The sequence below is a fragment of the Anas acuta genome, chromosome 17, assembly GCF_963932015.1.
Source record: "Anas acuta chromosome 17, bAnaAcu1.1, whole genome shotgun sequence".
In the NCBI taxonomy this organism is placed as follows: Eukaryota; Metazoa; Chordata; class Aves; order Anseriformes; family Anatidae; genus Anas; species Anas acuta.
In genome coordinates, this window is record NC_088995.1 from 13686972 (window position 1) to 13713508 (window position 26537).

The 26537-nt window shown below is 36.3% G+C and overlaps 1 long non-coding RNA gene across 2 annotated transcripts in view; it reads right to left on the reverse strand.

Moving 5' to 3' along the window:
- Nucleotides 1-6036: 6036 nt before the first annotated feature.
- The window catches only part of LOC137841426 (uncharacterized), a 31452-nt gene continuing 10951 nt past the window's right edge, over nt 6037-26537 (reverse strand). For both annotated transcript variants that reach the window (XR_011088614.1, XR_011088613.1), the window contains exon 3: nt 6037-6427. This is a non-coding gene — a long non-coding RNA (uncharacterized lncRNA). The remainder of the gene's footprint in view (nt 6428-26537) is intronic.

Here is a 26537-nt window from a genome sequence, read left to right on the forward strand (position 1 = left end):
TACAGAAGTGCACAATTTCAGAATCTCCAAAGAGGGTTCAGGAGGATGATCCTCAATTAAACTCATCTCAGCTGGAGAAAGTTTTGCATTTGGCTGCAGAACAAACAAACAAACAAATGTAGTGTAGTGCACAAAAGAAAACTTTGAAGTAATTGTCTGATGTAGTCTGAGGTATAATGTGGCAAAGAAGTCTCAAATAAAAAATTGTACGAGTCCACGTTGGGGCCGGGGAGAGATTGGGGGGGGGGCAGGGAAAGGGAGGAAGTATAAAGTGAAGCAAGGAATTCACACAGTACGTTCTCCTTCAAAACATCATCTGTATTTCTAAGCTGGGAAGCTACAATTTGCAGTTTTGTTATGCACATTTTGGTAACATAGTAGAAAAAATACTGATAACCAGTCTACATCGCAGCTACTCTGACTTTCTGCATTGAGTGAACTGTAGCTATGAAGTCTGTTACCCCAAAGTCTCCAGAATGACAAAAGGTTCTCAAGTAACACAATGCACCCCACAGTTACCACCACTTCATCCATACTGGCCAGCTACTACAATTTTCTCCAAAATTAGAAGAATTCCCTTGGAATTTCTGCAAGGTATTCTGGCTTTAGCTATTTTGTGCCTTTCTGAAAGTGGACAACCATGCAACATGCCTAATAAAAGTGACATGTTTACCAGATGAAGCAACATACATAGGAAAAAAGACTTCCCTTCATCTCCAGAATTTCAGTCACCAAACTAACACCCCTTTCGCTGCTGCACTCCTACAGAGGAACAACAGAACAAAAAATTGAAGCCACACTCCTATCCTGTCTTTCCCCAGCAGAGTTTTGACCCTTCCAAAAGAGATGTTCCTGAGATTTTATGAAATCCAGCAGGAACTTGTTTTTGTTATTGATCTTACATGGAAGTCAGACAAATGCTACTAGTCAAGGATGGAGTTTTGAAGAGAAGCTCTAAGACAAATGACGTTACACACCCACCCGCATGACCTCTAATGATAGGGAAGAAATAAATATAGTACTGTAGCCATCTCCTCTGCCCTCCTCAACTCAAGCCACTCCAAGACTTTGTTGCTCTCTTAAGATCTTGCTGCTCTGACTGTCTTTTCCCACCTTCTCCGATCCTTTCTTTCAATTGCATTTTCTTCTGCCCTAAAATCAAATACTGGTTCAAGGCTCTGTGTAGGTGAGGGCACAATTACATCTCCTACTTCATTTCCTCCTCCCCTCCTCACCCTCTCTCCTGGAGGTTCCCTTAATCTCCTCTCAAGTCAGTCTCCATGCCCTCTCTCCTGCTAAATTATGCTGACAACAAAGTCAGGGTTTCACCATCTCCCCTTTCTCTTTCCTCTGCAGAAACAATCTACAGACTCAGCAGTGACCTCCATATCTAGCTGACATATATTTTCCCTTCTTCTATCTATTGGCATAGTTGTCATAAAGTGCATTCACTTCTTCAGTTACAGACTGTAAATCCTTTGGGGTATTTGCTCAGCATATTTTCTCCTTTTACACTCCTGCGGCAGACAAACCAGTAGGGATATTTAGCTGCATTAAAGTGAGCCTGGTTTAGCCAATTTGAGCTTATGTAGATGTGAGGTGGTGTGTTGTAGAATTCATTTCACCCAAGAAAGCTTCTTTTAGGAATGTGACACAAGTGGTCAACTCAGGAGATAGGTGTTCATTTGTTTGTTGAATTTATATCTAAACAAAGATAAGGAACTATGAATCATATTCTTAAAATAGACCTAATTCAAGTTTCTTGAACACCTCCGCAACTTCAGTGGAAGCTTTGTGAGCAGGGAGGTAAATTGGCTTGTTATCTCACTACGGGCAAGCTCAAACAACTGTATGCTTCTGATGACTGCATTTGGGACTGGAAGCTGCTAACTCAGCCATGTTGGTATGGGACATTTGTCTTACTAGGGGTCAGAGCTGGCTGCTGAGGAAGAAATTATTCCATATGGAACAAAAAATAAATCACATGAAATCAGAATGTTAAGTGGGAAGCAAGGAAAAAAAATAAAAAGGAAAATGGCAAAAGAAAATGTGAAAAATGATAAATAGGAAGAATGGACCAATTTAGTGTGGAGGTTCTGAAAATCAGCAAACCCTGTATCTGCTACCTATTCCTAACTAAAAGAGCTCACCTTGACACTGAAAATCTTTAAATTGGAAGTAAAAATGATGGAAAGAGGAAAATGGGATGAAACTTTCAGGAAATCAGCCATAAAAAATTGTGCTTTTCCCAGTTAAGACGTCTACGAGATACTAAGCTGTTATTCTGAATTTAACAGTGGAATTTCCAAAATCAGTAAGTATTTTCCACTCCATTGCATATTTTATAATGAAACAGACATCAGTTTTTTTGTACTTTAGATTTTAGTATCTCAACAGCAACACAGCAGCTGGAAATAAGATTTCAAGAACCTTCCCCATTGATTCTTCTGCCATAACCCACAAACTCAATTTCTGCATTGAGATCCCTTAAAATAAACTATCAAGGGCAGGGAAAGGTGTTGAAAACAGCTTTAGAAAGTTATCTTCAGTCCTCAAACATACTACAGTGTATGTACATCTGTGTTGGCTGTAACAGATGTTGGAAAGTTTGCTTTTATTTTTTTTTATTTTTTATTTTTTTTTAAGAGAAAAAGAGACAACCAGGCCTCTAACAGACCCTCTTTGATCTCACCTGGGAGGAAAGTTATAATGTGTCCCTGAGAATCTCTACAGTTCAGGCTTAAAAGACAAAAGAGAGAAAAATGTGAAAAGAGCAGGAAGCAGCACATAAAATAATAATAATAAAAAAAAAGCTGTCTCAGAGATGTGCCAAACCACTTGCTTTTGATTTGGGTGGCAGCAAATGGGACATGACAAGTAGAGCAGAACATAGTTGTTACACTGCCCACAGCAAAGAAAGTACCACTTAGAGGATAACAAGAAAAGGAAAGGTGATAACCCCTGAAACTGCCCATGCACAAAAGAGGGGTTTTCATGAAAACAATGACTGGAAAACTATATTTTAGAAAATAAAGCCAATCACAACATACATAATATAAAAAATGAGTCTCTAACTATGTGTTTTATTTTCTTAAAAACACAATTAAAAAATCTACCTAGTTATCATAATTAATAGTCCTTAAATTGCAGCCATGAGAGAATGTAAGAAGTTAAAAGGTACAGAATATTTGTAATAGGAAATTAACAGTAGCTGCTACACATCAGCATCTCTCCATTTATGTCATTTGGCAGAAGCTGCTATTGTCCTATTACCATCCTGACAAATTGCATTGTTTCACGCTAGGGATTTTGTAGTGCAAACAATTATATTTCTTTCTTCCAAATCAGTATCTGTTTTTTATTTTAATTTTCACCTTTTTCTATACCTTGCAATAATATGAGTATGAAAATAAATTATGGCTACTTAACAGAAGAACATAGTGCTATGTCAAGGCAGGGAAATGAAACATCTATCTGCTGCATGGTGTGCATCAGAGGACAATGATTGTCATGGAGTTCTGTATGCTGCACTGAGCTACTGCTGGGGCCTTACTCAACAACTAGCACAATCTGAAGTCACGGTCTCTGCTACTCATCTGCTGTGGAATTTCACAGAAAACATGTATCATTCTCAGTTTGTCCATTTACAAGCGTACATAACTATGTACTATGTGCAGACTGCAATACAAGCAAAAAATGCTCTGAAATTCCCAGTGAAGGCAGAAATAATTTGCAAAAAAAGTTTATTTCCTTGTCAGTTACTGAAATATATTTCTGTATCTCTTCTATAATTTAATATCAGAGTTAAGCTGGTATAGTTGCAGTCTATCTCATTGCCCAGTAACAAACTCTGACAGTGAAAATATCCTTTTAATATTTCTATTGCTTCATAGAAACTGGGAGAAGAATGTGCCTCTTACATCCTGCAGAATAAGAAATAGTTCTGGAGAATGGGGAGAATTTGGGAAAAGGCACTTTTTTTTCCTAAAGGTTTTTATCCCAGTTTTATCATTATTATTAGTAGTAGTATTCCCATATTTTGTTCTTTGACATTGTTTTTTCTCTGACACTGTTTGGTTTGAATTCTATCAGTTTTGTACCTTGGATGAATATGAAGGAGGCAAAGCATTTGTAAACTTAAGGTGGAACCAAGTCTCTGTCAGATGGTTGAGCCATATGCTTATGATTAAGTGCTCTTTTATTCTCAAAGTGGAAAGCTTTTACCAGGACCAAAGAAGGACTAATGACACGAGTTCTTGCTGTTTTATCAGTAGGTACCTGTTGTATATTATTACAAGAACCTCTATCCTAAGCAAAATTTGAACTAAAAAAGGAGATGTACTGAAGACCAAACTGTAATGATTGGGATAAAGCACAAGATAAAGCAAATAGACAGTAGGTGGTAGAAAAGCTTTGATGTAATTGCATAGTGAATTGCGTTAAATTCCCACTTTGTCCTCTCAACAGTCAAGTAAAGGTGAACTACAACAAATCAGAAGACTGTTTAATTTTGTTTCTAATCTTAGCATCTGTATTGGCTCTGATGTCTTTCCTACAAACGTATTAGAAACAGAAATGTATATCCTAATGGCTATTTCAATTTCAGCAGCAAAAGCACTCAGAAACCCCACAGGTAAACCTGCACATTCTTAGCAAAGATGATGTCTCCTCTCTACTACTGATGGGAAATGAAGGTTTGATACTCCACGGTGTTAGGATGGAGCATTTCTGGCTCTGAAAGACCTCTGAAGTTAAGAAATGATCATTTCCAAGCCAACTCTGAGACCAAATATTTTCAAATTAATCTAGCTCTATGCATCAGGTCAGTACATCCAGTAACTGTATGGGCACATAGTCTCCTGTTGAGAGGGAAAGGAAAGGCAGCAATTTCTTAAGATATTTTGTTCACCTTCAAATTTTCTAAAATCTAGGGGCCCATGAGAACAGTAAATATATTGCAATTTCAAAATAGACTCACAAATCTATACCTGTACATCATCAAGAATATACTTTCTCATGACCTTGAATGTCCATGCTTTAATTACTGGAATGTGAATGGGGCACATTCAGAAAACCCTGTATGTGCCCGTCCTGTCCCAGTTTCACACCCTACAGGCTGCCTTCAGAATACAGAAATACCTGATGTTTTTGCTTTGAAAAGCTCTCTCCCCTTCTGCTCATCAGGTAGAGAACCATGCGTGCCACCACATGCCTAGCTATTGCACCCATGGTTTTGCTGGATTGAGACATCTAGTTTGGACTTGCGCCCTTTACAAATGTCACTCAACCTGCCTGAAGTTAATACACACCCACTTATATCAACACACAGAATCAAACCTGTATTTTTGGCTTGAGTTAAAAATAAATCTGGGAAAGACCTCTTACATCATTCTCTATGTCTTTCTGGCATTAGATTGTTCTGTATAGTTTTGTTTTTTTTTTTCAACAGAACTTGTATTTGATGGATGAAATATGGAGTGGTAGGGATTGGTTTTAGGAGGGGCTAATCACCTATACCACTGAAACACCCAGTTACCATGAGTTTCTGAATATTTACACTAGTTTTCCTATGCTTCATTTCATTTACCATTTTCATCAGCAGACTGGCACACAATTTTTCCTCTTAGCCAGTAATTTATCCGTACCAACCGATGTGAGGTATTTGCTTTACTTTCTCTGCATTTCTATTACAAAACATTTCCTACTGACAATATTCAATACTGCTTGGTATTTTTCAGTATTTGCACAAAAAATTGATGTTCTCTTCTCTCTAGCTTGTACCATAAAACATATTCCTAACAAGCATCTTTGGTAAGCCAGTAGTCCTCTAGCAGTTCAAATTTACCTGCAATCAATTAAATACCTACTAGAAGTGTGAGAGCTAAATCCTGAGTGGGTGCAAACTGGCTTAGCTCCACTGACTCCAAAGCTGCAGCAATGTACTCTCAAGTAAAGATCCATCTCATATACTGGACACAACTTATATCTGATATCTCTACATGTAACAGAACGATTACAGTATCCAAGGCAAAAATATTTCATCATATTAAACCTTTTTTATTTTGTTTCATAATAGTATAGGCAATTCTCAGGAAAGGACAGTGCTAAGGGTGTGGTGTGTGTACCAGGGCACAACTTACAGCGGTAATTAAATACAGTGAGTATCGTCCAGAACAGACACTGGCAACCCTGTACATTCTCAGCAGCCTTCGCTGATAACATGGTACTGATGTATCTCGTATCACTCCATGAAAGGGCTCACAAGGCTGCACATTTGCTCCTTATTCACTGTAAAGAGTTGTTCCTTCTCAGTTCATGGTGTCAGGGAAGTAACACTACTAAGTTATCTTTTTTGAAGTCTTCATAGTTCTTACTTCTAGCTTCACCAATGAGCTGATGGCCATCATACAGCAGTAAATTACTCCACCTTTCAAAAGTAGGTTAGCAACCTGAGTTAGAGTAATTCCACTACAGCAGTTCCACCTCCCCCACCAACACACACCCCTTTTAATTGCACATTTTCTAAAATAGCCTGAGATCTGGATCAGTAAATGGTCTTTTTGGTGCCAGCACACAAAATATTCATGTCAAAATGTCCTGCACCAACTCGCATGTCTCTCTATATCATAAATCTGATATTTATGTGCTTGGTTTTAAAATAAGCATACTTCCAAGCACACTTTTTTTTTTTTTTTTAGCAGAACATGGTGCTAAAGTTTTTTCAAAATAGTATTTTCTTTTTATTTTTATTTTTCCTTTTTCCCCTTATTAACAAGGCAAATCCTTTTCTTACTTGTTTGCCCTCAAGGAATTCTGTTATTACAATTATTTTCATAATTATAATTGTAGTGCAAATATATGAAAATGTCTTTCTAAAATACTACCAGTATTACAATAGCACAAGGGCCCATTCCATATTCAAGGAGCTGTTGTGTTACTATACTATTCTGCACTGCCAGAATATACAAGAAGCCTCACTCCAGAGTCTGCAATCTAAATAAAATACACTCTCCATATTCAAAGCAATGTGTGGTTATGATGTTCCAAGCAATGGAAATATCAGGACAACACCACTTCCAGACGGGGAAAGTTCTCGAAAGGCCAATCTGTGTGCTGTACCCAGCCCTGCAGTACGGCTGCTTCCAGGAATGTTTGTAGGCTTAGGCATAGTGACAGGCAAATGCCCAAAGGCAGCTCAGATGTACATACACCAAGCTTCCCAAACCTACTGGTTCCAGATACATGGCACAGACACACCTAAACTGGCTTAATATCTGGGTAGGTTTCATAGCTTGGGCCCAGCCTCACATGAACAGAGATCTGAGCTGACAGCAGCATCTGTGCATCTGCATTCATATCACACTGTCTGAGCTAATAAGCCCTTCTAGGATAGAGTCAGTTCAGAGCTGGTTTGAGCAGCTCAGTACCTGCAATTCCATTTATCTGCAAGCTGGAGAATCAGGCTGCTGGTGAAGAACTGAAGGTAGATACCATAGATGAATGGCACATGAAGACAGGTAAAAATATTTCCCAAGATCTCCGCAGCTTGCTTGATATACCACTTTTTCGATTCACAATCTAGATTTTTAAGCTTATGACTATCCTTTTTTAATTAAAAAAAAAAAAAGAAAAAGCTATGTCACTCCTAAATTATTTCTTCTTGCTACATTTAAAATTTAAGAAGTTAGGAAGCTAAAGAAAAAGTATCAGAGATACATGAACGGGCATTGCATTTTTCTCATTGCAAGAAGTATAAATCTTATAGCTTCACATAGTGAAACAGAAGGGAAATTAAACTAATAATGCATAGCATATTTGCTGTATGAACTGACAGGCATTAACTAAACACTCTTTCATTAGCCAAAATCTTGTTCCAGTTTGTAGGTTGTCAAAATACACATTAGTAATATTTCCTGTCTACAGAGTGACAATTTCAGAGATATAATTTGCATTAGGATAGCGAACATTAGAACTAATCTTGATTTCCACAGGTCAAATTTATAATGTTATTTTGATTTACTGGATATTGAGTGTCAATTTAAAGTGGATGTTAAAGAACTTTAATTTTCAACCCTCTTAAAAGAGGAAGAAATCCCCCAAAGCAGTCAGCAAAATAGATCATGTTTCCTATTTCAAAAGATTCTAGTTATAGAACTTTGATGGGAAAATAAAACTCTTTAATCTGTAGCATAATCCTGAAGATAGCATGCTGAAACTTGAAGGACACCAGCATGCAGATGTTTTGAGAGACATGTTTTTAACCCCTGGGCTACTTTGCTTGCCAAGAAAATTTAATCTTTTAACATGTACATTCATGAACAGTCTACTGGTAGTAGTGTACAAAGGAGATCAATGTTTCCTGCCGACAAGGGTCTAATCCTGAAGCTACCACATCTAGTAGTTGGATCTGGTGGAGAATTTAACAGCAGTTTTGGAAATGATTGTCAAAGCCTGCTTTATGTACTTCATAAAAATCTTCATTGCAAAAACACTTCAGTTTTTCTTATATTCGATAAAAACTTTTGCAAACCTCAGATTTGTGCACCTGACACGAACTGAACTTTACTCATGCGGGGTAACCATCTCAAAATCAAGAGATTACTATTGCAAATAAAAGGAGTCACATGTACAAGGCATACAGACCTAAGGCCTATGCACATATGATAATGATACAATAGAAAAAAATCACCAGCCCTATATATAAATGATGATAGAAACTGCACCGATAAACAGCGCATTTGTTCAACTGAGACCTCAATCCACAAATCCAAAATTATACATAAATCCACTCCATATATAACAGATCTCAAAATATTGGAGATTTTGAGAGAAGGAAAACAAAAGAAAAGCTTATTATTCTTTTCTAAACCTTAGAAAGATGGCTGTGGGACTGATTTTTCATCTGGCTTGCTAGAATTTGTTCAATATTTCAGACTCTAAGAAAGTATTTGATGCAAGACCTTCACTTTCCAGATTTCATCATTACTGAGTTTTACAATGTACATTAGTAAATTTTTTAAAGGACAATTTGCATGGTATTCTGACCAGAATATAGACTGATACAGAGGTAGACTATGAAGCAGGCAAGTCTTTCAATGATTACATATCACAGCTGCAACAATGAAATCTGTCAGAAAGCCAACTGTTGGAGATATTGAAATTCCTTTGTAATTAGCACATTGGTAAAATCCAAATGCCAAACCCTAGCAACCTCAAGGAGCGTGCAAACGAGCTAAGTAACCCAGCAAAGAAGTGACATCTAGATGACCCTGTCTTTTTTACACAATATCAGGCAGCTGGAAGACGGCTGCTCCTGTAGGAGGAAGAAGGGGGGAAAGGGGAACAGAATTATTCAAGTCATTGCTTTAAAAATTAGGACTTCTATAATTGGTACTTTAGCCTTGAGTAATTTTCCAGGACCTTTTGTTGTTACTGGAACTAGGAAGCATTTTTATCATACCTTGTTTTGATTAGTCAGTGTGCAGATATCCATACACAAATAAGATTGTACTGAACTGAAGATGTATTATGACCTGAAATCATCTGGAATTTGAGTTTTCTCTCCTGATTTCTAAAAGATGATCTTAGACAGTGAACACAACATATAACACTGAAGCAGGAAGAGGCAGATGAAGACCCTTTTAGTCTCATTTGTCACACAGACAGTGTCTCAAGAGCTGCCTAGCAGCTTGGAAGGTTTTTACTTGCAGAAGATACTCTTGATATTTAACAACAGAAACACAGATTAGTTCTTTGCCATATCAGTGCTTCCAGCAAATGAAAGACGCCTTCATGAATATTCTTAAAGATATGAGACATGAATATTGTTGAAGATATCTTCATGAACAAATGCAATAAGCAAGACTATCTTTACATAAACTGCCAAAGCTAATATAATTGCATATTGTAAGTGATTAAGTGCCATGCCTTCAGCTCCTTATCTGAAGCTGAATTTACTTTACAGACCAACGCAAAATTCAATGGAACATTAAACCTCTTACAAAAGCCTGTATTCCACTGTAATAGCATGCAACAGGTTATCAAGTCATCTGAAGTATTGAACACTGCTTCCTCTCAGATGTATGCATTACCATAAGACCAGTCAGAATTTCAGGGCTGGACACTCAGCTGTTATGGTGCTAGCAAACCAGTCAGAGAAAAAACTTGGAAATTAAACAATTCCATCCCTGCTTTATTGTCCCAGTTATAAAATGGGGATAATTATCAGCTACTTATCAAGTGTGATTTGCAGTTTGATTGATACTTATCACATTCCTCAGTATTCTCAGATAAAAGGTGTTAAGTAGTCCTTACATATTTTAATGAACAATATTTAGTAAGTAGAGAATAAAAGAATCCAACAACCAAAGATAAATTATCATCTGTTTAAAGATGCTACTTTTTTGTAGTAGCTTCTCTAGAGGACAAAGTAAATCTGTCATATTATACCATTATGTATTATTAGTACAACATGGAGTTTGAACCAAAGTAACTAGGTAGGGTCCAGAAGAAAAAATAATTATGAACAGCTGATGAAGTTAGAGAAGCAAGAATCCTTATCGCCACTGACTTGCTATAAGCCTTGAAACAGACTGCTTTATTTCTCTATCTCCTCCACATTCCCTTTCATCTGTGTATTTAGACTTCAACTGTTCTGAGACAGAAACTCTCAGTTTTAATTATAGTCAAAAACCGGCCTAAGATTTTTTTGAAAATGTATTTCTGAGAATATTTTGTTCTAGCAAATAATGTATTTGTTCTGTGATAATTATTCCTAGCATAGTGCAACCTCCCTCTTACCACCTCCTTTCATCCAAATAGCAGATAGACATTTGGAGCTACAGAAGCAGAAAGAGATGTAGAGTCATTTGGCCAAGATTACTTTACAGGTCAGTAACCAAATGAGGAACAGAATCCTGGTTCCTGATACCCACCCAAAGCTTTACCTGCTGGACCACATCATCACCCTAACGATCCCATACTTGGCTCTAACGGAGCTCTTCCTGCAAACTGGTAATAACCTGGCTAAAGCAAGGTGATGTGAAAATATTTCTCAGTATGCTGCCTGTGCTGTTACATAGCTCTCCCGTGTATGATAACATCAGAACTACTTAAACCCTTTCCTTTAAAGAGACATCCGATGACAGAATGATGGAAATGCTGAAAGTGGATAGCTAACCTCTCCACACAGTGACATCAAGGAAAAGGGAGAGAGAAACAGAGCTGTCTCATCATTGCTCAATTTCTGATCATTCCAGGAATCTTTAGTAATGGGGGCCAGCCATTTAAGCCTTACAGAAACCACAGAACCAAGCAAAAGCTTCAGCCTTCATTTTCAGTCTTGTTTTTACTTCTCTGTGCTTGAGGACTGTTTCTTAGTAACTGAAACAGAAATCCTACATTTCACCACAAATTGAGAGCAATCTCAGCTCCCCATACCAACTCATCCATAAATATTCTCTTTCTCTGACAAGACAGTATTGTTCTCATGTTCGGAGTATTATCACCTTTCATTTATTCTACACAGCAATATTAAGTGGACTTAAAATGCAGCTAGTCAAGCAACTTTACCATCTTAACTTAGTTTCTGCTTCTATGTTGTTTTTAAAGGAAAGTTAAAAGTAAGGACTCCTTACACTGTGCACATACGACATCATATAAGAATAGTAAATAGAAGCAGGATAAGGTATTTTTTACAAAATACAAATTCAAGAAAGCAAAGCTGAGCTCAAGAATAAAGTTGTCCCAATTCTCTTCACAGATTTTTTTTTTTCTCTCTTGACCTTTCACATGGAGCTGCAATAACTTAGCCCTTTATTTGGCTCTGTAAAGCACTAAGGAATGCTCAGCAAATCAAACAGGTGTGAAGTGAGTGCAATAAGTCTAACCCTTACATTCCACATACAGAGATTTTGTACAAAGGAACTATGGCTGAAAAGAAATGTAGGTTTTTAAAATTAGATTTATTTTATATACTGAAGGTACAAAAAATTTAAAGGATCTGAAGTGCTTTCTACTATACTAAGTCTAGATGTCACTGTAAAATTTCTCTGAATTAGAGGATTTCTTGAAGAACGTAGATACTGCTGTATGTGAAGAAAAGCTAAACAAGTTTCTATACACAATATCTTCACTGTTCACATGGCAGCTTCTGATTCCAATCAAAGTAGCCTAGGACTAACATAAATGGATGGCACATAACAAATGGAAAAATCGAAAGGTGGCAAAGCTTCTTGCTCCTTTCCCTGGCAGCTTACCCTAGGCATTGTGACACCTTAATGCCATTCAACAGCTAGAGGCAAGTGATCTTTCCTTCCTGCAAGCTCGGCATGTGCTGCCGTTCTGTAGTTTCTTCTCCATCTCTTGTTATTGCAGTGTATTAAAAAAAAAAAAAAAAAGTATTTGATTTTTTTTTTTCTGGTATCAAATTAAATTCTGAAACTGTACTTTAAAATACGTATTCTGTCATCTAATTAGTACCGTCTCCTGATCACTAACTGCAGACCCTAGGAGCTGTTAATATTAATATCAATATTGTAAATTGGTGGTAATCACCAAGCCAGTGTCCAGAGGTTGGATTTAATCCACGAGGATTTTGAATGACAGTCTTATCTGTGGTAACTGGATATGGCTCAATGACTTCAAAACAGCTTTGCTTATCAGAACCATAATTGAGTTTCTGATACATTGTACTAATAAATCTGGAATGATTTCCATTCTAATTTCCTGTTTTCAATTGTTCCTAGGTTTCTAAAAGATTATAATTTAACCCAAAACTTTTCCTTTCTAAGGGAGAGCAGGGTGACTGTTCCCTGTTTGACATAAGAGAAAATAATTCCTAAATATAGGAAATACATAGCTTCTATTTTATAATGGGAGAATATTTGTGCCTGGATGAAACTTGTTCCATATAAACTTATTCCACTCAGTAAAGAATAGTGGCTGGATGGATGTGGGAGAAGACAAGGAGGAGGTTCTTGTTAAAAATGATTTCATATGCATCAATTCATATGCAGCCATTACAACAAATATAGCTCTCCTCTCCTCCTGTCTTTTCTCCTGCTTGTCCTCCTTTTTATTATACTGCCAGGGCAGTATCGATTTCTCTGGATTCCATGCGTGACCTTTTCACTGGTGGTCAGTGGCAGCATGGGCTCTTGTAGGCTCCAAATTGTGGGTGTGCTGACTGGTTAGCCTACACTAGAAGGCTCTCTGGTTGAAAGGCACAGCAAACAAGAGAGATAGCTATTGATATCATATCAAATTGTTACCACCACAAAGAGCAGCCAATACAAGGTTTGCAGGGAGTCATAGTATCTTTGACTGGATCTGCTGACTGGAAAATACAGATATGGGCCCACAGTCCCTTCACCAGCTTTGACAAGAAAGTAGTTAAAACACATTTAACCTAATTATATTAATCAAATAAACAATTTAAGTGAAAAAAGCTAGTCTCATTGGAGCAAGAAGAAACTTTCAGAAACTTTCACCTCTAAGTGAAACTCCTGAGTTTCTGAAAGAAACTCAAAAATCTGATGAAGTCAATTCATATGAAGTTCCTGGACCCCCACAAACACCTGCTGACCTTTTTGCTGATTCAATGAGTTCATTTTGTTTTCTTTTAATGGAGATATGGTATGACAAAAAATCCCACCCCCTCTATTTGTCTCTTTTCTCTGTCTTTAAAATTGTTAGTAAGAGCAGGCCAACAAGGGCAAAAAAAAATGCCGTCACTTACAGAATTCACCTCTTTCTGCTTCTTTATGGCTATTTTCATGGTAGAACCAACAGAAAGAAAAAAACAGAAAACAAACAAACAAACAAAAACTCCTCCCTTTTTAGCAATGTCAATAGAAAATAACCTTTGATCTAAAATAATCATCGACTGAACATTTGGCGCATGGTCTGTATGACAACAAAATGACCTACATCAAGGAAAGGACAGCAGGAAAAGGAATGTGGGATAAGGGCAGGGAACATCATTATAAATACAATGACATTAAACTCGAATAGTTTAGGGCAGAAGGGGCTATACAGCCGGGAGATGCCATCTAAGCAAGATAAGAATTTACCTTGTTAAAAGAACCATGCCATTAGTTTCTGAAAAGATAAGAAGATGAGGTCCTTATCTAAGGAATCTGTGAACTAGGCTATCAACACAAAATACGGATTAAGGGTGCGTTTGGTGGATTATTAGAATTTACATCAACTTTATCTGAAATCATGTCACTATAACAGCCCACAGAAGAGTACAGTATTTTCAAATTCTCTGATAAGAGACAGACTTCCAGTAAGTAAAGAAATATATATATTCAGAATGAAAGATCAATCTGGCATTTATATCCCTAACTGCTATGGTATTTGTATGCTTGAGTACTGTTAGATGAAATTCCCCAATGTGTATTTAGCTTATGTGAACAGTAAGAAAATTAACTTAAGTATTTGATAAATCTTTTTATTACTATTATTTTTAAAAATAATCTTGTAAAAATCATTCACGTGTCAATATCAACTGTGGGATATATTCTTCAGCTATAGAGAATGTTAGACTGATAACACTGCCCCTCTGTGGTCACAATTACATATTGTAAAGTGGTATGTATTTAACATGTTTTTCCCAACACTCTTCATTTAGTGGATGTTCTGCTGCCATTTAGCAGAACTCATCTCAGGTAACTGTCATACCCATCAGATATCAGTCACAGTTAAGACCTCATCATTTCTTTCCTCTTCCATCCACAAAATCTGCTGATATAACTTTGTGAGTTGCGGAGAATTTTTTTTATAACACTCTTATGTAAAATTATACTTCATGAAGAGTCCATGAAAGTAGCTAATGCATTAAAAAGGACACGTCTAATCACCAATGTAAAGAAACTGTAGATCTCCCTGTAACACATAAAACCTTGCCACCTTCTGTTTATCACATTACATCAACTTTTAATCATTCCTAATCCAAATTTGGAAATTTTATACTTCACACATGAAATGGCTGTATATATTACTTTTTTTTTTTTTTTTTTTTTTTTTTGTAGCAGTGTGGGAGTTAAAGTGCAATGCAAATGTACTGTCCAGGAATACAGCAGATGGGGAATATAGAAGATGCTCTCTGGGAAGAGTTGTGTGAATGGTTCTTAAATACACTCCTGTTTTTCTTCCAAAAGCATACTGGGCACTTTGAAAAATCCTACTTATTTCTTGAAACACTGAATGAATTAAGGAAATACCATCTTGGGACAAATTTACAATAGCAAATTCTTTCTTTTAGGACTTTCATCTGCAAAAATTGGGATATAAAGAAAATTCCCCTCCCCCAATAAATAAATAAATAAATAAATGCTTAAGTGCCTGTGTTCTTGCATAACCAACTACAAGTTAGCTGATAATCTACCTTAACAATGCTTTTACTCTCAATATGAAATCTTGTCAAACATCTCAAATTCCTAGACAAACAGCCACTGCATAATCTATATATTGCAGGATTCATCTGCAAATGCGTAGCAACATTGATAATACCAAGAATGTTTACATACATGTATACATATTTTTCCAGATGATCTTCCCCTACAAGAGTCCAAACTATTTTCAGTATTTTTGTAAGTACAAAGCTTTGAAAGTAACCCCTTTCAGGGCATTCTACAATTTACATGGTAAATTTTTAATCCTACAAGAAGACTAAAAATGTAGATAATGTTTTTCACCAAAAGATAACCAGCAGCAGATAGAAGGATTTATTCTTCTACTGATTTCTGTAAGAGTTTTTCATTTAACTTGTTTCAAAACTTACCTTTCTTAGTTGCAGTTTCAAAAAATCTTAATCTGCAAAAAGGGAATAATGGAACTGTTCTACTTGAAAGAGACACTGGGAGGATATCTTCTCTGGGGACATGCTCATAATGCTTGACAAGACCAAAGGAATGAAAATGAACAGACCAAAAGAGTAACAATCCCATGTGTTTATGACATCTTTGACACAAGACAGTGAAGTAGCATATTTTCCATGATATAGCTTGGTTGTATTTATGAACGTAGTACAAAGCTATTTTGTTCCAAGGTCTGGATGCAACCTGTACTGGAACTATGATCTGATTTAGAGTATAGAAGAGGTCAAAGACTTTTACTTATGGCTAGCCCTGTATTCCTATGGGAAAACTATCTTCTGCATATTGTGATGAATATTGTATATGTGATGAATACTGCATATTGTGATGAAGCTACCATCCATCATCAATTTTAGCAAATACAGACTAGGTTAAGGAGATAAAATGTGGAAACTTTATAGAGCAACATATACATCTAAACTTTATCAAACAAATTAATGACATAATAGGCTTTGTTACAACTAATTTACATTTCAGTATCCCACAGATATCCCCTCTGCTGACTATGCCCAGTGGAGGTGCTTTCAACTTTTGGGTTCTTCGTGTTGTTTGTGGCATACGTAGCTTTAAGCATTTGCTTTTATTTTCCTTTCTTTGTTAAAAAGGAAACAAACAAACAAACAAAAAACCCTCCATAATTATTTTATTTTTAGTTTTAAATCCTGGCATTAAAAAAGTCTTATTTAGCTTCAGAATTGTCTGCTTTTCTTCAGTTCAATGTCTCAATAAATTATTGCACTTTTATTCACTGTAACAGCTAACTTGAGTTACTTTCTTGAAATAACATATTTCAAACTGTTGTATCTTGGGTAAGAATGACCAAACTGAAAAGTATTGGTGTGCAAAGAGAAGCTAAATTAACATTTTAGATGTGGGGTAACTTGAAGAGCTGAGAGCCAGTTACATCAAGTAGCACTGGTCATCAGAGCTTCAACTTCTCCCTTCAACATGCCATCTAGCTTGAATTTAAAGCATCAGTTAAACTGATCTAGATATTTGCATATTAAAGGATTGAATTAGAAACAAATCTTAAGGGTTATTTTGGTCTTACAATGTACAGATGTCTAAGATTTTCACCAAATACTCACCTTCATCAAGACATGGAGCAACAGAATACAGAGCAACAAAATTATGTCAGGGGTCTGGAAAGTGTCAAAGGGTATTTAAGTTGAATGGAGAAGTGGCATTTGGAGGGATAGATTTACATAGAATTACTGACCTGGACTTTCTAATTTTTGTCTCTACTGACAATTCCCCTTTCTCTTCTCATTAAAATGAGAATAAAGGAATTTTCAGAGAAAGGGGAGAACTGAGAATGCTTAGTACTTTAAGTTCCACAGCATGAAAAATCGAACCCTTTAAAATTCTGAGAAAGAAAGAAGGAATGAAAAGACATTTACTCATTTACTAGAATAAGGGAGTGTGAGATGATACTGTAGTTCTGGAGTGGCTTTGATTTACAAGGCATAACAATCCTGCCTCCCCCCCCCCCAAGAAAAAAAAAGAAAAACTGTGCAACCATTCTTTAAATTAAGACTTCACGTTATGATTACTTGGTATCTTTCCTCAAACAAGAATAACAACATAATGTGACTGCTTAACTGAGAGAAAGAAGAACGTGAACGATGGTATTACAGTACATAGTCACCTGAAAATACACTGTCAGCAGAGGAAGCTGACAAGAGTAAGATTAGAATCAGGCCTTACCCAGTACATAGCCCTGTCCTCAGGGAACTGTGCTGCTCTAGGTGGGGTTGGTCTTGTTCTATAGTTTGGCAATACTCAGCATGGACTGAAACAACTGTGATACATAAACAACCAGCCATTGAGCTCACACAGGGCTAAACGTCCCAAGCAATAGTATCCACAAAAAAAGAGAAGCCAACTAATTGCAAGCTGCAAAACTGCATGTCTGAACAGGCTCTTGAATGTGTTAATATTCCTCTGCAAGCACAAGCAATCATTTTACACACAATGAAGTACACTGTCTCCAAAGGCATGCGCTATACATGTATTTTGCAGGTAGCAGTTTGCAAACTGACCTGCAGAATTCACACACTATTTAAAATTATCTCTGGTGTGACCACACTGTATGAGATCTGTTCTGCACCTTGAAGTAGTTTATGACACACCTTGTAGAATATTTTACAAAGACGTTAATAATCATTCACATTTTTAAAATCCTCTTAATTCAACCCTTGCCCACACAGAGCGTATTTCCAAAGAAATGTTGATTCAAACCAGCGATTTACCTTCTCTCCTTCCCCTCAACCCTCCCTCCCAGAACATGAGATACCTTCTCCCAGTAACTGACACTTTCCCCTAAGATTTTATTTTGATACATCTTTTGTCCTGCGATGTTTCACCACACAGCAGCTCTCCGCTAATCTACACTTCAATGGTAGAATCCACCAGAGGTACAGGTTTAAATAGCACATATTGAGGGGGAAACAATGGAGGTGGAATGTCTCTACAATAAATAAATAAATAAATAAATAAATAAAGCCCTATCACACACTTAAAGCCAAATGCCTGCTGGGACTTAGGTTCAAAAGCACATTTGGAAACTGATCCCTTGAGAAGATATGTTTGTTACAGTGTTTGGCCTCAGGATTTGAGAGGATTTTCTTTTAAGCTGTTACTTTACTGCAAGTATGTGACTGGAGGCCTCAGGTGTGAAAGTCCTTTGATAAAAGGGACTAGTGTGTACCAGATACAGCGCATGAAAAGCATTAAGACGAAAGGGAGCTTGGAAGCAGAGAAAGGATGCGGACAAAGTCCATCAAGTTTAAGGTAAGCAGATGCTTGGAATGCAAGAGGGATAAAAAAACACAAAAACCCATGAACTTCTTGCTTTGCATAAATGAGTGGTTACACTCGTAAACCCTTAAAGAACTGAGCACCAAAGTTTGCAAGGAAGGGTCATTTCCATTTAATCAGGTGAAACCTGTTTGGAATCTGCTCACAACCACCTCCATAAAATGTTACAGCTGCAAGGATCCACAGGGGTCATCTAGGCCCTTTGCTCTTCCAGAGAATCATCTTGATTTAGGTCACTCAAGACAGATGTTTATCTACCTATATTTCATGACCTTTAACATTGGAGACACTCCAGTTTCCCCAGGAAATCTATTCTAATGCTTCACTTTACTTTCATCAGAAAGTGTTTCTTAACATCTGACTTGGATCTTGTCTGATGTAACCCACGTCTGTTACTGTTCATCCTGTCTGTAAGGGGGTAAAGAAGAGACTAACCCCTTTCTCTTTGCCAGTCTTTTATGTATTTAAAGATCATTTGCTCTCTAAATTGTGGCAATCTCATCACTCTGTGGTCCTCATATACCATTCTGACCACATGAGCAAAATGGCATCAGTTTTCTAATCAGAGAATCTCTCTATCATTTGCCTTTTAGAAGTAAAGGTGCACCAGTTTTCTCATACCTCAGGATAATTAGACTTCCTGTTTCCTCAACCACTCCTATATAATAGAGAAACTTTCCTTCCATATCAGCTTCCATTGTACCATATCTGGTGCAAGAGAAATTACAAAGAGCACTGCATGTTGCACTGGAATTTGCAAAACTCATACTATTTCTGCACAATTGCCTTCAATTGGCATCAAGAGCATTGTAAATTGCTTGCCCAGTGAATTTCACTGCAGATTACTATTTCAGTGCTCTAAAATAGCCACAGCTGTCAAGTGTATGGGCTCCACTTGCAGTCTACTAGATACTGGCCAGATCAATGGTGATTCAGTATCAAGAGTTCATGCTGATTAGTGTATATATAATACGTGGGTTAGTGTCAGCATGAAAATTCCAAAGAGCCAAGTTCACATGAACCAAAATTAGATGTAGGCACACGATGAAAAAATAACAATCCTTATTAGCTATAGCATAAATTTGACCTACTCTGAAGAAAGTACATGAAATCCTAGAACAGAACACTAGTTAATTGTCATTCCTCTACTGAAATAACAAGAAATAATAACTGAAGCACTACAATGTCTGTATCTTAAAGGCTATTCAACCACATATTTACTGTCAGTACCAAGCTGTCAATTTCAGAGGTACAAATAATTCCATATTATCATGACTATAAAACTCCTCTGCATCAAAATTATGCTTGTCATGTTGCGGGTGCAACCATAGATAATTTATATGTGCATGGCTTCCAAGAAAAAACAGACATCTTCTACGTAGGAGTCTTCTCAGGGGCATTACTTCGCCATAAGAGGCTGCTAAAAATATACAGATATTTTGGTCTGAAATATCACATGAATTAAGCTGACCGGAGGGAAAAGAACATTATATTTATATGATGTTTCATGTACTGTAGCGACAAATTCAGAGCTGCCTTGCCAAACAAACAGTTGTTAAATGTTGCACTGCATTCAAGATCTAACTCAGAACATACACAATATAGCACCTCTGTAGGAAAGTATAATAAAAATCCATTTTTTTTGCACACAATTGCATTCCAGAAGAGAAGAGTCATATACTGACTTTTTAGACAAAGAAGATTATGCGAGTCAGAAGAGAAGACAAATGTAGAAGACAAACTGCAACAGGGCACCCAGGGCTACTCATACTGGCCTTCATAAATTTTGATGAAATGTTCAATACAAAGCGTATGTAAAAACAACTTTTTCAAAATATGTATTAAGAAATAATTATGTCATCTTTGTGATAGTCTTAATGCTACAAGCACACTGGGGAAGAGTATGCAAGTTTTCTGTCCTACAAATCCAAACCTCTGAAAGACACTCTGAAGAAACTCTCACATGCCTGAAAGGTTTTCCTTTTTTTCTTGGTATATCACATCGATGTATAAAAATTGAAGCTATTTCTTCAGTCCCCAAGTCATTCTTTTGTTTGCTGAAAAAATATTTCAGGAAGCTTTCTGAAATCGGAATCAAGCAATGACCTATCTTTTTAGCAGCTTAGTTATTAGGAGACCAATCTATCTTAAATGAAAAACATTCAGTCTTAGGGCAGGAACCCAAACCTGAATATTTTAGATAATATCTTAAATACTATGCTAATTAAAGTCTCTGAATGGTCATGAATATTTCTATCATGATCATAAAAATTGGGATTGTTTTTTGAATTTGCATACTATTTCAGCTTTGGTGGACAAATGGTATTTGTGCATATCCTTTTTCACCCCTCAGCTACAAAGGAACATGAAAACCTCTGCACTAACAAGTATACAATCATTATCTTACTTCAAACAGAAAAGCCATTCTTAAATATACTTGCCACAACGGTGACTAAACCCCTTGAAAATGTATGTATCAGAAAACCTAATTCTAACAAATTTATCTCCACCCCGTGGCCTGATGCGTGTACTACAACGCCATTAGCCAAAACCAACCAAACAAAACAATAACACACACAAAAAAATTAAATCTGCTTGTAACAACAACAGAAATAATCCCTCACTTTGCATTTCATTTCTTTCATCAAACCACACATTTATTTATTTATTTATTTTTATTTCTGCATTTATGACAGGGGAGAGGAGCACACAATCTAGATATATGTACAACCCAACTGGGATCCACAAATTGTGTTTTTCCTCACTGGATTCCTGTTAGTTCCTTAATCTGTTAACTCTGACTGTGGATCATACAGGGCTCCACAGGAGAAAAAAAACAAAAAGCAAAAAACCACAACTACTTAACAGCAGCTTCTTTCTAAGTTCTCTCTGTAAGGAAAATACTACAAAAAATGTTGTTTAAGTTATTTCTACTCCCCCTGATGTCAATTGCAATGAATGCTGCACAGCTAATTGGAAGATTCAGTCCTTCCAACCTCCATTTATTTTATTTTTTTTTTAACCCTTTTTATCATAGAGGAATGAAACTAATCATAGCTTGGCATCTAATCCTAATTGTGTAATGCAATTGCAGTTCTCATTTGGTAGACAATTTAGATTCAATATTAGAGAAAAACTGAAATAGCATTACACAACAGATGTAGATGTATAACAGATAAGATAGAGATAATTTAAAAACAAAATCTTATTTGTACACTATTAACCTTTTACATCTTTTCACATATCTCTTTATATTTTCTCAGTAGTTACAACTCCCAGTAGAGCTGCCTCCAAGTACAGTCCCAGCTATAAACTTTATTGATTCAGCAAGAGCAATTATATCACAGTGTGAATAACCCCTTTTTGTACTATTAGTATTACAGAAGTGTCCAAAAGGCCCGGCTGAGATCTATACCACATGACAAAACCTGATCCCCAAAAGGCTAGTATTAAAAGAAACAACAGGTTTACAGGTGAGAAGTTGAGGCAGAGAGTAAGATCAAACAACTTCACAAAGCCATGGCAGAGACAAGAACTGAACTCAGTCATCTAAATTCCTGTTTGCATCTCTGACAGTCTCTAACTTCCTTTCTCACAGCTACCCCAGCATGTCCCCGCTCTTTGAAATAAGACACCTCTTTTCATTAGGCTCATTTAACACACAAACTGACAACTGAGACTTTGCATAAGAAAGCTAATTAACTCCAGTACAACAAGAAGCAGAATCCAGCTCACAAGTTGACCAGTAGCTGTATCAACATCAACAGGTTTGGGATGGAATCAAAATAAGCTGGTGATGAGTATCTCCAGAGCTGTCAGTGCTGATTTCAAAGTGAGTCAATTTGCCTAGCCATTCCTTCTCTCTCTTGTTCACCTATTTTTAATATTCTGTTTTATAATCTACATAGTGTTGAATTTCTGAGCCTATTCTCTCCACACAGTTAAACCTTCCTACTGACAAAACAAGAAAATAGACTAAGCTCACCTGCTTTTAAGGAATGTGTCAGTTGTCTGTGATTGCTCTATCTCTGATGCAGGAGCACTGGGCCGTTTATGCCTTGATGCTGTCAAGATTTACATATGGTCTTAATTTTAAATACCATGTTGGACTTATGTGTAACTACTTACTGCATATAAAGTTAATCACGCAATAAATCTTGGCCACATCAGGATTCTCTTTACTGTACTCTGTGTTGTAGATTTTTATATTAACACTTATGAATTCTCACACTTTTATGTATACACACACACACACAAACACAATCACATATACACACTAGATATGATTCCAAATACCTAGAAGATATTTTACAAGCTCAAGCTCACAAAGACAGCAGGCAAAATTTAAGGCAACTCTAACTGGAATTCTTATGAAACTACTCTATAAAATGTAAATTTGTGAACAGATCAGTATCCCATACACAGAACACCAGCGAAGAGCATTCAGAAATATGTACCTCTGTTCAAAGGACAGAATAGGGACGATAAATCTGATTATTGTGTACAGAAAATGGCTTACACACACACACAGGTCTCTGTTCTTAATTTTTTCCTTTAAAATGAAACCCATGAATGCTTCATCATCTTTAGAGGAATCTCTTCTCTTAGCCTACATACTTTATCCAGTTGAAGGAATGATTTATATCTTTATATAATGGAGAAAATTAACTGTGGTATCAGAATAAATATTTCATAGAAATGATGCTTCATTAAGGATGGGAAGATGAGTGAAAAACTGACATCCAAACTAAGTATCTGCAGTAATAAACATAGCCCAGCAAAGGCATAAGAACAAGTCATACTTCTCAGAACACTTCACCAGCTTCCAAAAATTTGTGACTCCAGGAGCTTCCAAACCAGTAAATGTGCATGAATTTAACAGTTTTTAGTGACTATTTCCTCTGTGAATTTGTCTGGTTGTTTTGTTTGTTTGGTTGTTTTTTTTTTTAACTATTAGCACTAATGGCTGACAAAATACCAAATTCAAATATCATCAAGACCTCTTAATGTAGTTCTCTGAACAGGATTTCAAGATTTTAGGGCCTCAGTTGCCTCAGTATCTTGGAACACACAATGACTCAACAATTAGGTCAGGGCTGCAAGCTTTTAATGCCTTCGATGTAACACCATTCTACTCCTGTGTAAAACACTTTAATAACCATTTAAAGGGTTTTCCTACTGTGTTCAGGTCAGATAACCATGCACATTCAGATGTTACTCATGATGATGAAAGTTTTCTTTTGGAGCATATTCAGATTATGGAATGTTGAGAGAAAAACATGCAACTTTTTTTTTTTTTTAACTAGACACTGCAAAGCCTCTAGAGGTAAGAATGAATACTGAAAGTAACCGCAGTTTTTAAAACTAAGCTTATTACCTGTCTATAAATTATAGACTTGCAGCAGGGCTGGAAAAGGACTGTTACCCTTCTCAACACTCTAGAAAAAGATAGGTGACCGAGTTATACCTTCAAAGTTGAAGCAGCAGGTACTGCAAAACCACTAGATGTCAGCATTTACTGTTACCGTCCTTTAAACGCATCATTCCATAAGAAGTCAAAGCATGAAGACAGCATGCAAGAACTGGGCTTCATACCACATCCTGGTATCTCCACATTACAACTCACCCTGGTCTTCCAAAGGCATTTCATAGTTTCAGATGTGTAATTTATATCTCAATATAGGTAAAATTATCATTGATCTCAGTAAAATTTTGGCTAGAGATTATTCACGAGAAGCAACCGTACACACACCAAGAGATTATTATTTTAATAACTCACACTCTTCAAGCACATTTAAAGAAATTAAAAAAGACAACCATATGTCAGATTCTACACTGATACCATGCCGTCTTTTTTTTTTTGGCATAAGACTTGTGCCTTTTTCAATATTTGTTAGAAAACACTGAGCATTTGGGTATGTTACAAAGGTGCATCTTCAGTCATTAATATAGGATGGAGAACAATGGACTAGCATAGCAGCTCTGCAGGTCTGAAATATATCACAGGCTGAATAGAAGTCAACAATTTTTGTTTCAGAGGATGTACAAACAGTTACTGGAACTGTGATATTGCCTTGATTCATCTTAAAATCCTTGCCAGTCCTATTTTTCCATGAGTCTGACTTTCTTGCAAGATTAAGTCAATAACATCACAGGAGTGAAACTTATCTTTATAACATCGAATCGAGTTCCCAGCCAGTATGAGTGACAGGAAAAGATCTATTAAAAATATTTTTCGAATACTACTTGAAAACATTAAGCAACATCTGCACCTGCTTCTTTGCAAGCTAACCTCTACAAGACTTACACCTGGTGCTGTAGTAGATACTGAAGAATACTATGCAGCAAAAGGAGACAGCTTTCACAAAACACAATTGCTTTTTGCTTTCCAGCAATGGTTCATTTACAATCTTATTTTAGACCTGTACACAGCCATATATATATATATATATAAATATAAATAATTTTAATATATAATAATTAATAATATATAATGTATTATTAATTAATTATTAATATATAATAATTAATATATATATATATTTTTTACCAGTCACCTCAAATATTCTGTCAAAATTCACCATAGGAACTTATTGAAACAGCACCATTATTAAAAATAGTGAGATTTCTGGGCAAGTTTAGCATGGGTTCTAGACATGTGTTTTTCCTTGCATCCATGTGCATGTCCAAAGAGGAAACTGATATTAAGGATTACTTTTCTGTTTGGCTGTTTTTTTCCTGTGTGCTTCTTTTATTTATTTATTTATTTATAAATATAGTTACAATAGACCAGGTTTGTTTAAAATTATTACATTTTTAAACTTGTATCATGGAGGTTGAATACTAGTAGTGGGAAAATATAGTATTGCATCCTATTTTGCAAAGTTCTGAGTACTTGATATTGAGATGTCCTTGGTTATTTGTTTCATTATTTATCCGATTTTTACATTTATCAGTTTTCTTCCTTTGTGTGAGGTGATTAATCCTACTTAGCTAAAAACATTTGGAACATAGGATAGTTAAACCTAGTTGCATTCTCATTTGTATAAGAGGTTTGAATTTAAACCATGCCTTCTCATTCTGCTAATACCTTCAGCAGATAGCATCCTACCACATTATCATCTTACTTTCCTGTGAATGCCTTACTGAGAAATCTCATTTTATATCTTGACTCATAACTGCATTTTGAGAAAAATTCTATACAATTCCAGTCCTTTTACTGCAAAGAGCAAAAAAATGAGGAAATGAATTAGAGGTGTGGTTCACATACTGTAGCTATTCACATCTGATGGTAGCCTGTGTTCACTTCTCATAGGGAATTTAAGCAATAGGCATTTTTGGGGTAATCCATCTGCTCTTCTCCATCCCTCCAAATTAATCCTTATCCTTGCTTAAAGGATAAAGATTTGTTTGAACACGACATCTCTGGATATTTTTGTTAACCGAAGGAATACCTAACTCTTCTAGATCCTATTAACATTTTAACCTCAAATGTTATGCAACGAGTTTCCCTGTACACAGAGTATATGTTTTGGCAGTTTTGAATCTTATTTTTACTGTTCATCCCTCGTCTTTCCTGTTACAAGCAGAGGAAAAGTTAAACAGGAAATTTTCATGATCTTATTATACTATGTACTTTGAACATCTTCTCTCAACCTATGCCTACTTCATCTCCTTTCCCAAGTGATGATTCACTCTTTTCCATCTTCCATATGAGAACACCATCCTCATCACCTTATGCTACACCTTTACCAGTAGACATGGATCATGGCCAGCATGATCACTGCTGCACACAATGTTCCAAAGAAGGCTGCATCTAATACATACTGTAAATAA